At 36.5% G+C, this 14,273-nt stretch overlaps 1 long non-coding RNA gene across 3 annotated transcripts in view; it reads right to left on the bottom strand.

The window, feature by feature from the left end:
* The window catches only part of LOC119503444, a 78,456-nt gene that overhangs the window by 6,163 nt on the left and 58,020 nt on the right, over nt 1-14,273 (bottom strand). Inside the window, exon 3 of one of the 3 annotated variants that reach the window (XR_005210321.1) lies at nt 9,532-9,769. The exons of the other annotated variants lie outside the window; for them this stretch is intronic. This is a non-coding gene — a long non-coding RNA (uncharacterized LOC119503444). Of the gene's footprint in view, nt 1-9,531; nt 9,770-14,273 lie in introns of those variants that run through there. 3 annotated transcript variants of the gene reach the window in all.

Consider the following 14,273-nt stretch of genomic DNA (forward strand, 5'->3'; position numbering starts at 1 on the left):
GTATTGAAAAAAGTCATAGTATGGTATGTCAAAAAAAGTCATAGTATAGTATGTCGCAAAAAAAGTGATAAAAAAATCATAGCATAGTATGTCGGAAACAGTGAAAAAAAGGTCATAGCATAGTATGCTGAAAAAAGTCATAGTATAGTATGCCAAAAACAGTAAAAAAAAGTCATAGTATAGTATTTCGAAAAAAGTGTTAAAAAATCATAGTATATTATGTCGAAAAAAGTGATAAAAAGTAATAGTACAGTATGTCGAAAAAGTCATAGTATAGTATAGCAAAAACTGTGATAAAGTGTCGAAAAAAGTCATAATATAGTATATTGAAAAAAAACGATAAAAAAATCATAGTATTGTATGTCAAAAAAAGTGATATAAAAGTCATAGTACTGTATGTCATAAAACTTCATAGTATAGTATGTCAAAAAAGTAATAAAAAAGTAATAGTATAGTATGTAAAAAATGTCATAGTATAGTATGTTGAAAAAAGTCATAGTATGTCAAAAAAAGTGAAAGTCATAGTAGAGTATGTCAAAAAAAGTGATAAAAAAATCATAGTATAGTGTGTCCAAAAAAGTAAAACAGTCTTAGTATCGCTAAGACTTTTTACGACGTACTACACAATGATTTTTATTTTTACATTTTTTGGTAACATTTTTAGACATACTATACTTTGACTTTTTTTGTTGAAAATGTTCAACTTACTATTCTATGACTTTTTTTCATGACATGTTCAACACACTATACTATGACTTTTTTTGGTGAAATTTTTTGACATGCTATACAATGATTTTTTTTTCATTACATCTTTCAACATAGTATACTATGACTTTGTTCGAATAGTATATTATGACTTTTTAATGACTTTTTTTGCGAACTACACTACGAATTTTTTGTCACTTTTTTCAAAATACTATACTATGACTTTTTTATGACTTTTTTCAACATACTATACTATGACTTTTTTCGACATACTTAACTATGACTTTTTTTCACATACTATACAAATACTTTTTTTCACATACTATAGTATGACGTTTTTCGACATACCATAGTATGGCGTTTTTCTATATACCATAGTATGTTTTTCGACATACCATAGTATGACTTTTTTCGACATGCTATAGTATGACTTTTTTATCACTTTTTTTCACATACTATACAAATACTTTTTTTGACATACTATAGTATGATTTCTTTTCAACAGACTATACTGACTTTTTTTTTTACTTTTTTTCGACATACTATACTATGACTTTTTTATCACTTTTTTTGACATACTATACTATGACTTTTTTTTCGACATGCTATACCATGACTTTTTTATAAATTTTTTTCGACATACTATACTATCATTTTTTGTCACTTTTTTTGACATACTATAATATGACGTTTTCTGACATACTATACTATGACAATTTTCGACATACTATACTATGACATTTTTTGACATACTATACTATGACTTTTTTGTCAACAGACAATCTTATGACTTTTTTTCAACATACTATAGAATGACTTTTTATCACTTTTATCGACATACTATACTATGACTTTTTTATCACTTTTTTGACATACTATACTATGACTTTTTCCAACTTGCTATACTATGACTTTTTTATCACTTTTTTGACATACTATACTATGACTTTTTCCAACTTGCTATACTAAGACTTTTTTATAACTTTTTTCGACATACTATAGTATGACTTTTTTTGACATGCTATACTATGACTTTTTTATAACTTTTTTTCGACATAATATACTATGACTTTTAAAAAAAAAAATTGACATAATATACTAGACTTTTTTATCACTCTTTTTGACATACTATACTATGACTTTTTTTTGAACAGACTATACTATGACTTTTTTTTAACAGACTATGACTTTTTTTTCCCCTTTTTCGATATACTATACTATGACTTTTTTTTTTTATCTTTTTTTACTTTACATACTATACTATGATTTTTTTACGACATGCTATACTATGACTTTTTTTTTTAACAGACTATACTATGACTTCTTTTTTAACAGACTATACTATGACTTCTTTTTTCACAGACTATACCATGACTTCTTTTTTAACAGACTATACCATGACTTTTTTTTCACTTTTTCGACATACCATTGTATGACTTTTTTCAACATGCTATACTATGACTTTTTTACTATGAAAATTTCCAAGTATAGTATGTCAAAAAAAGTATTTGTATAGTATGTTAAAAAGTGATTAAAAAAGTGATATTTAAGTATGTCAAAAAAGTGATTGTAAAGTATGTTGAAAACCGTCATAGTATAGTATGTCGAAAAAAGTGAAAAAAAAGTCATACTATAGCATGTCGAAAAAAGTGATTAAAAAGTCATAGTATGTCAAAAAAAAGTGATTAAAAAGTCATAGTATAGTATGTTGAAAAAAATGATAAAAAAATCATAGTATATTAGGTCCAAAAAAGTGATAGTATAGAATGTCGGAAAAAGTGAAAAAGTCATAGTATAGTAAGTCGAAAAAAAATCGAAAAAAGTCATAGTAGATTATGTCGAAAAATTCAAAAAAGTCATAATATAGTTTGTCAAAAAAAAAGTCATATAAAAGAAATATTATAGTATGTCAAAAAAAATTATTGTATAGTATGTTGAAAAAAGTCCTTAAAAACGTCATAGTATAGTATGGCAAAAAAAGGCAAAAGTCACACGATAATAAGTCGATTGAAAGTCTTAAAAAAGTAGGGTATGTAGAAAAAAAGTCATAAAAGTAATATAGTATGTTTAAAAAAGTCATAGTATAGTATGTTGACAAACATATAAAAAGTCATAGTATAGTATGTTGACAAACATATAAAAAGTCATAGTATAGTATGTCGAAAACACTCATTGTATGCATGTACAGTAGATGAATGTGTTGGCAGCTAATCCCCATGTTCATAACAAGTTCACAATCAACTTTTAATAGAAATACAAAACACCTGTTAGTTACTCAGAGCTTAGTGGTCCTTTATGCAGATATTAAGTACTACAGTAGCTGGTATCAGATACCAGATAGACTTCAATAGCTGGTGTGTTATGAGGAATAGAAGAGAACATATGTTGCATGAAGCCATTGGATGAGAAAGATGATACCTGCCACAACAAAACACAATATATGAGTAATCTAATATGTGCCATATGTTGACCATACATATAGGACCTCCTCTCTTTGCTGAAGTGAAAAATGAAATCAAATATCACAAACGAGGAGAGGCCATTAAATTAAGATGATAGAGACTAACCGTAGTGTAATACACACCATCCTTTGAATGGGACATTTTTGTGTTTGGCTGACACTCAATATCTCAAGTTGTTTCCCCTCCCCTCTCTTTTTCATCAGGTGAATTGCCTCTATTGAGCTCTTTAACAAGTCATTATAGTGTGGTGCTTGGAAAGGGCCTAGCCAGGACTCCAGGTGTTAAAACACACTTGGCTCAGCTATCAGGCCAGACCAGCAGGAGAGTCAGCCAGCCAGACTGCTCCTTCCCACCTCCTCCACTTCTTCACGCTGTTAGAGGGAACTCCATGTCTACTTGCTGCCTCATAGAGACACTAATTCACCCGCATTCACACATACTCTGCACACATTCATGTACAAAATGACACGCATTTGATTTACTTTACTATACCATCAAGTGTGGATATTAATTTAGCACATCAATTCCCTAAACACTAACCATCTCTACCACATGCCTACTCTTAATATTAACCCTAAACACTAAAAACTAAACCAGCACATTAGAAAAGTGAGGAAGTCCTGAAGTAAAAATACAAAAAGACACAAACATACGTCCATAAGTGGGAGGCCAACACTTGTTGGAAGTGCTTATTACGATATCAAACATGTTTCTACTAAAACACTCAGCAGGCATTTAGTCAAGTGCTCCACTGTGCAATACATCCACTCTCATTATCTAATGAGTATGTTAGTTTTGCTAATGAATTGGACATAAAAATCATCTGGAGACAGATGCAGATTTAATTTAATTTGGTGTAATTGCTGTGACTGTTAGAGAACGAAACATTTTGTTGGTGTATTTATGAAGCTGATGTTGGTAAGGACAGGCAAGCGGTTGAGACCTTGTGCTACGGCCGAGCCATAAATCTCCATCATTTTAACAAGAAGAGACAGGAACCAATTTGTGAGATTTATGTTTTTTTTTTCTCTCTAATATGAATCAAGAACAGACATATCTGTGAAGCAATGATGATAACATTAAATCTAATCAGAGTGGAAAATGAATTTTAACTGGCTTGTCGTTACAATTTAAGTCTCATAAGGCGCTACCCTTTCTGTCACGTTAATTCAATTCCCGATCACGATGATCTCCACAGAACGCAGAAACTTCTGAACCACAAAAGGGGGGCTTTAAGGGCAAGCAGTGCATGTTTGAGGGGGAGAGACATGTCCTGTAATTGAATAATAAACAATGTCTAAATTGCATTATAGTCATCCGGAGTAATTGGATTAGAGGAAAAATGCAAGTAAACCACATAATAATAACATATAAAGAAATGGATTGAGAGCAGTATGCTGGTCATTGATGGGACAGGAAGGGTCTGTGCTGGGCGCTGCAGTAGCTCTCTGAATGTGCCACTTTGGGCCTGCATGTCTACAATAGAGGTTTCATAGTCTGCCGAATGAGCATGGACAGGCTCGCTCACACTTTAACTGTGAGCAAAAACATACAAAATGAAATGTCAACTTCAGGTTCTGCATGCGAAAGACTTCCTTCACAGCCTCTGACTCCAGTTTAAACTAATATTATTAGAGCAGAATCCTTAATATATTTATTATGGTGAGAAAGTAGCATGAGGAAATGATATTACAGATGAAAGAATCTGACCTCGTTATTTGAATACATCTCTCATTTCCTAAAGAAAAACCACAAAGCCATAAAACAATGTTAATGTATTGAGGTGGAAGAAAATGTTAAGTGCTAAATCCAATCATTACACTTGGGAAGTTCATATAAATGTGGTGGAAATAAATCAATGAGGGAATGCACCAACTTAGATTTCAGCAAACCTATTCAATTACTGTGAGGATATTTTCACACCTTCTGCAGCAGAGTCGACATTATCGCCATGCCACCTTCAGACCAGGTGGAAACTCTAATATGCCTGAGTACATAGCAGTAGTAACACAAATCTTTTGCTTCATAGATATGAGGATATTGGATATTCAAGGACCTCCATCATTAAGTTTAAAAGCTGATAAAGGTTATATTTCAGAGCTTTATTTCGCTCATCGGGACCTCTATGTGCACTCATTACATATTAGGGTCGTCAAAGTTAACGCTATAATAATGCTTTTCTGTATTAACACAATGTTTTAGGTGGTAGCGGGCTCAGTTTAAAAGCTAGAGTGATGATACTGGCATCATATGAAACTAGAAAACCTAAGGAATTGATTGGTCTCAACCATGTCATACTAGCTTGTCGCGAAGGAGCTTAAATAACGCTCCAAACTTACGCTAAATTTTGGTGAAGAAAAACTGGCATGGCCATTTTCAAAGGGGTCCCTTGACCTCTGACCTCATGATATGTGAATGAAAATGGGTTGTATGATTACCCACAAGTCTCCCCTTTACAGACATGCCCACTTTATGATAATCACATGCAGTTTTGGGACAAGTCATAGTCAAGTCAGCACACTGACACACTGACAGCTGTTGTTGCCTGTTGTACTTGAGTTTGTCATGTTATGATTTGAGCATATTGTTTATGCTAAATGCAGTACCTGTGAGGGTTTCTGGACAATATTTTTCATTGTTTTGTGTTTTAAATGATTTTCAATAATAATTATACATACATTTGCATAAAGCAAGCATATTTGCCCACTCGCATGTTGATAAGAGTATTAAAAATTGACAAATCTCCCTTTAAGGTACATTTGAACAGATAAAAAATGTGAGATTAATTTGCGATTAATTTAATTAATAATTTGCGTATTTAACTATCGACAATAATGCGATTGATCACGGTTAAATATTTTAATTTGATTAGCCCTAATATATACTATATATATATATATATATATATATATATATATATATATAGTACACAGCCACATGCACCTTCACCTCTTTACTACAGGCACACCATTTTTTCCCACGGGAGGAATTAAGTGAGACAACTCCAAAGAGTGAATACCTCAGCTCGGCTCACCCGGCATGCCTTGTCGTGCATGGCGTAATCTGATAATATCAATCATAATTGTGTTAGATGTAATCCATCTGACTTTCAGTTTGTCGGGGTCAGGGTAGGAAGCAAGGCCCCACTTGCCATCAATTATCAGACATAAGAGAGTAGTGGATGGAGCTCTCCTCTATAAATAATATGGTGGGGCCTCGGCGCTGCCGATCGATGCCGTACAGTTCCACTGTCATGGCTTTAATGGCAGCTGGCTTTCTTGGCTGTGCGGATCAATAGCGTGTCTCCTCAGGGCTCAGTCTGGGTCCAGGTCACGCCTGGTGACGGGGACGTAAATGACACCTCTGTTGTGATTGGAAAAATGCAAGCCTTTTGGGTTATTTAGTCCCGTTTCTGGGTGCCCGGCCTTTTTCGTAGCGCCTAGAGGGAACACCTGTTGAGATGATTCGGATCTTGTCTGTTTATCTGCTGATACTTTCTTTATCAAAACATTTTTTTTCCCTTTCAAAATAAAATTCCTACACTTGTTTTCCACTACCATAGAGCACCGTCAATCATTGCTTAATTCACCTGTATTACAATCTCTTTGACTCTGTGTCTTCCCATACACACATGCATTCAAACATCTCAGGTACAAGGTCACAAAAAGAAGAGTATGAATATATATCCATATTTTTACAGAAAAAAAAAAATCCTCACACTGCGGATTTTTATTCCCTGTGTTGCCAGGGTGTGTAAACAAGGAAAGTGAGCCCTTTAAATTCCAAACAGGGTGGTTTGAAGTGATGTCTAATTGAAAAACATGAAGAGGCACAGCTGCTCAGTCTGAATGTCAATGGAAGCAAGAATGACAGACAGCACAGCAGGCACCCAGGCCAAGATTGCTTGGCCAAGACTTACAAGACACATAAACAAACACACACAAACCGAGTTAGCATGGAGACACAGACACAAAGCCAAAGTAGGTGGTATCAACTACACAAAAAAAAGGAGCAACAGACAAATAAAACCAAGAAGATGGGGGAGATGGCTAAAGTATTCTGCCTTCAAAGGGACACGAGAGGTTAAAAAACCTGACCCTTGAAAACCGAGATGTTTATCATACGGACATAATGTTGGTTGCATGTAAAGTACTGAAACAATTAATCATGTTCCGCTGCGCACGAACACACTTAAGTGTTTCTCCTTTGAAGAGAAACAGGAATAAATTATCAACATCATGGCTAAAAGAGATGCAGCGAAAATATGATATTTAGCAGGAAGAAAACATGTTCTCAGATGTCAGTGTCACATGTAAAATACTGCAACAACATCTCCGCGGGTAAACAGATAGATGTGAGATAAGATTTGTCGGTGTCATGGAGAAGCCACGGAGTTGACACAAATCTGTGTCCTTGTCCATTTTTACGGGGGAAGTGGTCTCACTGTAAAGGCCGGGGGTGTGAGAGATAAACTACATTTGTAATTAACGGAGATATGGGTCAGTGGGCAACCGGGGCCTCGTTTGCCAATTGTCCCTTTCTCTTTTTCTTTCAGAGGGTGAAATGAGAAGTAAGTCTCATCTTCTAAAAATACAGACATTTCTGTTTCATTCTGATGTGAATGAATCAAGCTCTGGTGAAGCACTCAGGGTGGGGAGGAGCTCCTGAGAGCATGTCTGACTTTGATGTTAACACAATCCTTCTCTATAAAAAAGTGCGCCGGACAACTTTTGTTCTCCAGCAGTTCAAATGCTCAGACAAAATAATATTATAGAGCTGCGTCGCACTTAATACGTTTATACCGATACTGGATCAGCTTCATTATACAGGTGTTGCCCTGTAGAAGACAGGACAAAGTCATCAGATACGTTCAGCTTCCACTCACTGTTGTGTGTATATGACATGTGGTAAGACTTCCTCGACTGATTGCTTTTTCAGTGATACAGTACTTGGAACAAAGTACAAGCGTGACACTGTTCACAGTCAGCGGCCTGCATCAAAGAGAAACATGCAGTAAATAGCTTTCAGGGCCTTGGCCAGTAGGAGCAAGACTCAGGTACAATTCCAATGAACTTTTTTTTTCCCAAAAAGCTTATTTCATTGAGAACAAGTAGAAACTTGTGTAAAGTATAAATCAGTGCTCCAGACAGAGGCTGTGTTCATTGTCCACCTCTTTCCCAGAGAAGTAATTGAGTGTGGAGGGTCGCTGATGCTGGAAGCGAGGGAGAGAGTGTGTTTCTGCTCTGCTGCTGCCATCGGCCACTCAGGGCCCGGGCCGTCCCTGGAACTAATGGAGCTTCCTCTGGGCCGCTTTTCCCCTCAGATGGGCACAGCTGGGGGAGATCCGCCACCCAGAGCTGGGGTTACACACCCCCCCTCCACACCCAGCTGCCGCCTCCCCCCCCCCTCCTGCCTCCCAGTCCTGCTGTGCCACTGCTGGGCCTTGAGCCTTCAGTCTGCTGCACTCCTAGCAGAAGGGGAGGTGAGCGTGGGAGTTCCAGACGTGGGTGGACCACCGGGATGAGAACCGTCAGGCTCGTATCTTCCCTCAGAGAAAGGCAGGTTGCGTTGCCGTGCCTATTTCTACATAGCAGGTCCCCCCGCAGAGGCCAAGAGACAGGCATGCTTAAATAACACGGCCATCTAACGAGGGCAATGAAGCCGGCTATTTGTGCTGGACCAGGGGGTGGTCGGCCTTTTGATATGCCTCTGTGGAGCCCTCCACCTCTCTGACATTTTACACGGCCAAGGAGAGAAGGCCGGGTAAAAAGAACCTGTGTCATAAAAACGTTACAACAGGGCTGTGAAGCAAGCGCACGGGACTGTTTGATGTGTTCACCCTGCATTCTTTGCCAACCAAAAAAACATGTCCACTTGACTCTGTACTACGTCTTCTATTACTTTACTCAACTTTACCAACTTCTAAAATTAGTGCTCTATTATAAGCAAATTATACTTCCGTGCAAATGCAAATAATATTCATAGACATATACGTCACTTTATTTTAAAACCAAAGGCAAAGTTTGTCACGTATCGTACGTCTGCAGCGATGATCTTTCGCTAACAATACCAGGGAGTGAGGACTCCCCTCCCACATTGTGTGTGACGGATGGTGCGTGTGTGCGAGCAGGTTATAAAAAAGTGTTCTTCCACACCGTGGAACTTGTAAAACATAGCGAGGGCTACACCCTCTGCAGCCACACAGCAGGATCCAATTAGGACTCTTATCTACTAATTATGTCCCTTACACATCTGCATTCCAGAATTAAAAAAAAAAAAAGCCTGCTGTCCTCTCTCCGTAACAAGCTCTCGAATTAATGAGATTGCTCTGTAATTGAACCTCTTCATGGGTCCCTTGGCAGGGAAAATACGCTAAGTTAAATTTGTATTAACAGAGCATCAATCATAGCTGATCAAACGATAAACAGTGTTGATGATCACAGGCGTAAAGGGGTTGCACCTTTATGTAAATGTGCTGTCCACCTTGGAGTAGAAGCACACATGCAGCCAGGAGGACGGACAGAGGTGCCGGGGCAGCTGGGAGAGAGGAGAGCACTGTTTCAGGCTGGGCCACTGTGGGGCGCTGTGCTCCAGATCACAAACTGTAATCAGACAGAGCTCACATGAATACACAAACACATCCAGTATGTGCATGTTTTTGTGTGGTAATGACATACACACACACACTCACACATACATACACCACATATAGCTATTGTCATAAGTTGAACCAGGTCAGTTCTTTGGCTATGGTGCTTCCAGACTTCATATTGTTATCAGAAGGCTTAGTGGTGTTATGTCTTTCTTTTTGTTTATGCCTTAATTAGTATATCAGACCACATGTCAAACATAAAAACTTGCTACGTATGTGCAAGGGGGATAATATAGAGCCAAAACTTTTTGGTAACCTGTAGATCAGTGGTTCCCAACCTGGGGTCCGGGCCTCCTTTATGGGGGCGTCAAAGATCACAGGTGGTGTGCCAGGATTTGACTGCTCTGAAGTTGTCAAAATTAGATTTGTTCATGTATGACTAAATAATAATAATAATATATAACACACTTACTGGATAATTTATACATTTCTAAGTCTGTATATAAATCTATTTTTTAAACATATTTTTTGCTAATGAATCTAATGAAATATTCTGATTCAATCCATATTTGTTGGCGTTTAGTCTTTCAAAAACAACATCAAAGGGTCAAAGGTTTTATTGCTTTCTAGCAGCAATCTAACAGTACCATGAATGACATTTATTTAACCACAAAAAAAAAACTATTTTGGCACTAATGCTATTATAGTAAATTAATTAAGTCATTATAAAAAAAAGGATCATATTATGTATCTGCTTTCGCTTGGAAAATCCATCAAGACGTCATCACTTTATTTAAGTTGACGAAACTGATGAGTTTTATTTATTAAAGAGAGTTGATTTAATAAAAAAGACTAACTTATTTTACAGACTGACTCACTATATTTAAATTGAGGATTTTGTTCAAGGTTTTGTAATTTTTATTTTAGGGTAATGACACCGGGGATGCTCAGCTTTTCTTAGATACAAGTAGGGGAGGGGGGATTCAAGGAAAATAGGTTGGGAACCACTGGAGTAGATCAATTTCAGTACACTTTTAAAAGTTTAGATTTAGATTTTTCAGTCATTTTGCTAAACTCCTCATTGCATCAAGAAAGTTGTTTTTTCACATGTGATTATATATTAGGATATAATGATTACATGAAATCTATTTGTTCTATCTGAAGTTATAACAAGGTTTAAGGTTCACACGCTAATGCATGCACTGTGCCTTATAACATGAATTTGATCTGCGGTTAAACAAAGTCACAAGTTCCAGTATGACGAAAATGAGTAGAGGTTATTCAGTTTCCATGAAGATTTATTCCATGAATGTAGATTAAATCAAACAGGCCTTGTGTAACTTGACCTCTATGTGCAGATTAGCCTGCACTATGCACATGTAAACTAGATACAAAACAACATGAGGTTACATAAGACTTGTAATTTTTCATTGAATACTACAATGAAAAATATACTAAAAAAAAACTTTATAAGATGGAACTGAATATCTTCACAAATTATGAATTGACCAATATGTTTTATTTTATATGGAAAAATGTTATTATCTTACATAACTTTACAGTTACTTTTACACTAATATACTATGTGTAATGTGCATCCACAATGTTTTTCAATGAGTGTAACAGCAGAACAAGCTTTAATTTCTTGATTTCCATTACTAACATTACCATTTCTGGCATTTTCAGTTTCACTACTATATTGATGCAAACAAAGAGGCTGTGATTTCCCAGGCGAACTGACTGTTTCTGGATTTTTTTTGAGAACACAGTCATGCAGTCAAGTGTTCTCACAGTTTAACACGTGCTTGAGACTTAAGAGGGGGAGACAGTGTGGAGGTTAGCACAGGTATGCAGAGTGGTTAGCACTGGAAAAACACCACGACAAGCAGATGGAACATATTCATCACTTTGCAAGACTTTTGCAAGAATGCTTTTCATCAAACTCTGTGCAATTATATTGTTACTTTGCTTCTTGTTATATTAAAATTGGTATAGAATAATCAGGTTGGTGAAAAAAATGCTAATTATGTAATACACTTTTGTAGTAAACATGTTCTATGGGTATTGTAGAACATCATCAGGAACGTTTATATTCACAGTTAGTTTTATATTTGCATCCCTCTAATTCGAAAAGTGGCTTTTGTCATTGTTTTTTTCTCAATTGCTGCTATTTTGCTGGAACCTGGCCATTAATAATTGTTAATAGATGTGATCCCTGACCTGGACCTTGTGTCACTGATAGTCAGCCATGTCTCACATATGACTGGACAAGGAAGACAACCGATCTGGAGGTGAATGGAGGAGGCAGATGCTTTCTTGCGAGGCTGAGCTCACTTTATTAGCATTGATTCCCTTTTTTATGTATTTTGTCGCAGCTAATGCTATTGATCAGAGCTCCCACTAGCCATGCCCCCTTTAAAACTTTAACAAATTTGTTTTTGTGTGTGCCATTTAGCCTCAAAAGTGTCTGATGTCCTTTTAGAGGCATTAATCATCCTGGGAGAGAGATTGTGCTCCTGTTACAAACAGACCGTGGTGGGAGTTTCGAGAATGTTTTGATGGGCTAAATCTTCTTTGTGTATTTAGAAAATATAACGTTTTGTGAATGTTTAAATTATGAGATGTCCTAAGCAAAGACATTTTGTATATTTTGATCACAATTTACAGATTCTGACTTTGTGACTTCTCCTGTTAAACTTTCACACTAACCGTAAAAGATCAGTACATAAAGTCATTACAGACTTGTATTTATTTTAAAATATCATATTGCATGTTTGTGATATTATCATTGGTGGTTATTTCAGCACACGGCGATGGATAACCAGCTCTCAATGTAGCGGCTAAGATAACACGCTCTTTCTGTGGAAAGAGGAGAAATGAAAGGAGTTGGGTTTAAAGATCTGCGGCTGGTGTTGGTGTCAGCTCCCCGTGGCCGGGCATGTTGACAGTGAAGCAGCTAGGGATCGAGCGCAGTTCACATGTCCCCTCCATCTCAAACAGAATCCCCACTGAGGGGAAGAATAGCAATTAGCATGCTAAAGGTAGCACTAATGCGAGACCATCTTTGAACCCCCTCTGAACCAATCTGCCTATTACTAGCCCTGGTAATAGGCGGATTGGCTCAGTGTTTGCACAGGATAATCAAGCATGTGCGGTTTAGTGAGCAGATTTTGGAGGCTAACTTGTGTTAAACTGAGGGTCAGAGAGTCAGTCAGAAATGGGACATCACATGAAGCCGCTCAAAGAAGACCATATTAAATGCACCATTATAGACACGATGCAGTAGATATTATACTGAATTGCAGACAAGTTGTGTTCATGAGCTTTTCCTTAAAGAAAATATTATGATTGTGAATTAATGATTTAAAAAATGTAGCGGGTCTAAAATGAATATTTTGTTTATCTCTGTAGAACATATCTGATGTTTGGTTCCCACTTCTAACAAGGCTTGTGAGCCAATAGTAAAACGACGTTGGTATAATGTGGTATCTCTGGGTTGACAGTAAGTGTGGAAAAAACAGATAAAAAGCTGAGATTGACGGTAAGTGCCTGGCAACGACTTGTTGTGAAGTAAATGCAATGGAACGGGGGAGGGAGTATGTGACATCTAATGCCTCAATGTTATCAATGTTATCAATAGCACCTTTAAATACATTATGATTTTAAATGCATTTTAAGTGGTACATTTTCTGAGGTGCAAATTTTGATGCATTTAAAAATAGTAGTAAATTTTAAAAAATTGTGCTTACTGTATGTATGTACAGATTCATTCACACAACTGTTTTAGATGGTTCTCTAAAACTTTAGCGTTCACAGTGAACTATTACACTGTAGGAGGCGAAAACTGTTATTCTTCATCTTCATCCCCTTGTTTGGTTTAATAGCAGTTGGCAAATAGATCAATACTGTCATCATCCAGTGAGGAGTTGGGTTGAAAAGCTGGACCGTTTTTACAAAAATGTCTGGATGCATTTGATAATATTTTCATTACTGATTAATCTGTTGATTCTCTCATTGATTCATTGATTAATCACAAATAGTGAAAAATATCCATCTCAGTTTCACAGAGATATTCAAATGCATCAGCATGGGAAAGGGGGGTGATGTGGGGGCTGCTGGCATAATCTTATTTCCACTCAAGTTTTTTGACTTAGAAAATTTGATACCACACGAAAGCGAGCACGTGCATGCATCCAGTGCAATAACCCTCCCCTACTGAAAATACATTCCTGTGTGCATGTTCAAATGTCTTGTTTTATTCAAACCGACAGTCCAAAACCCAAAGATATCCAGTTTGAAATGATATAAAACAGTGGGATGCAGCAAATACTCACATTGGAGAAGTTAAAACCAGAAAATGGTTGCCAGTCTCTGCTTGAAAAAATGACTAAAATGATTAATTGATTATCCAAATAGTTATCGACTAATTTTCTGTCAAGCAAGTAATCGATCAATCAACACTAGTCTCAGCGGGTTTGTTCTGTTGCCTCAGATTCTCTCTGTGATTACTTACT

The sequence above is a fragment of the Sebastes umbrosus genome, chromosome 2 (assembly GCF_015220745.1).
Source record: "Sebastes umbrosus isolate fSebUmb1 chromosome 2, fSebUmb1.pri, whole genome shotgun sequence".
NCBI lineage: Eukaryota > Metazoa > Chordata > Actinopteri > Perciformes > Sebastidae > Sebastes > Sebastes umbrosus.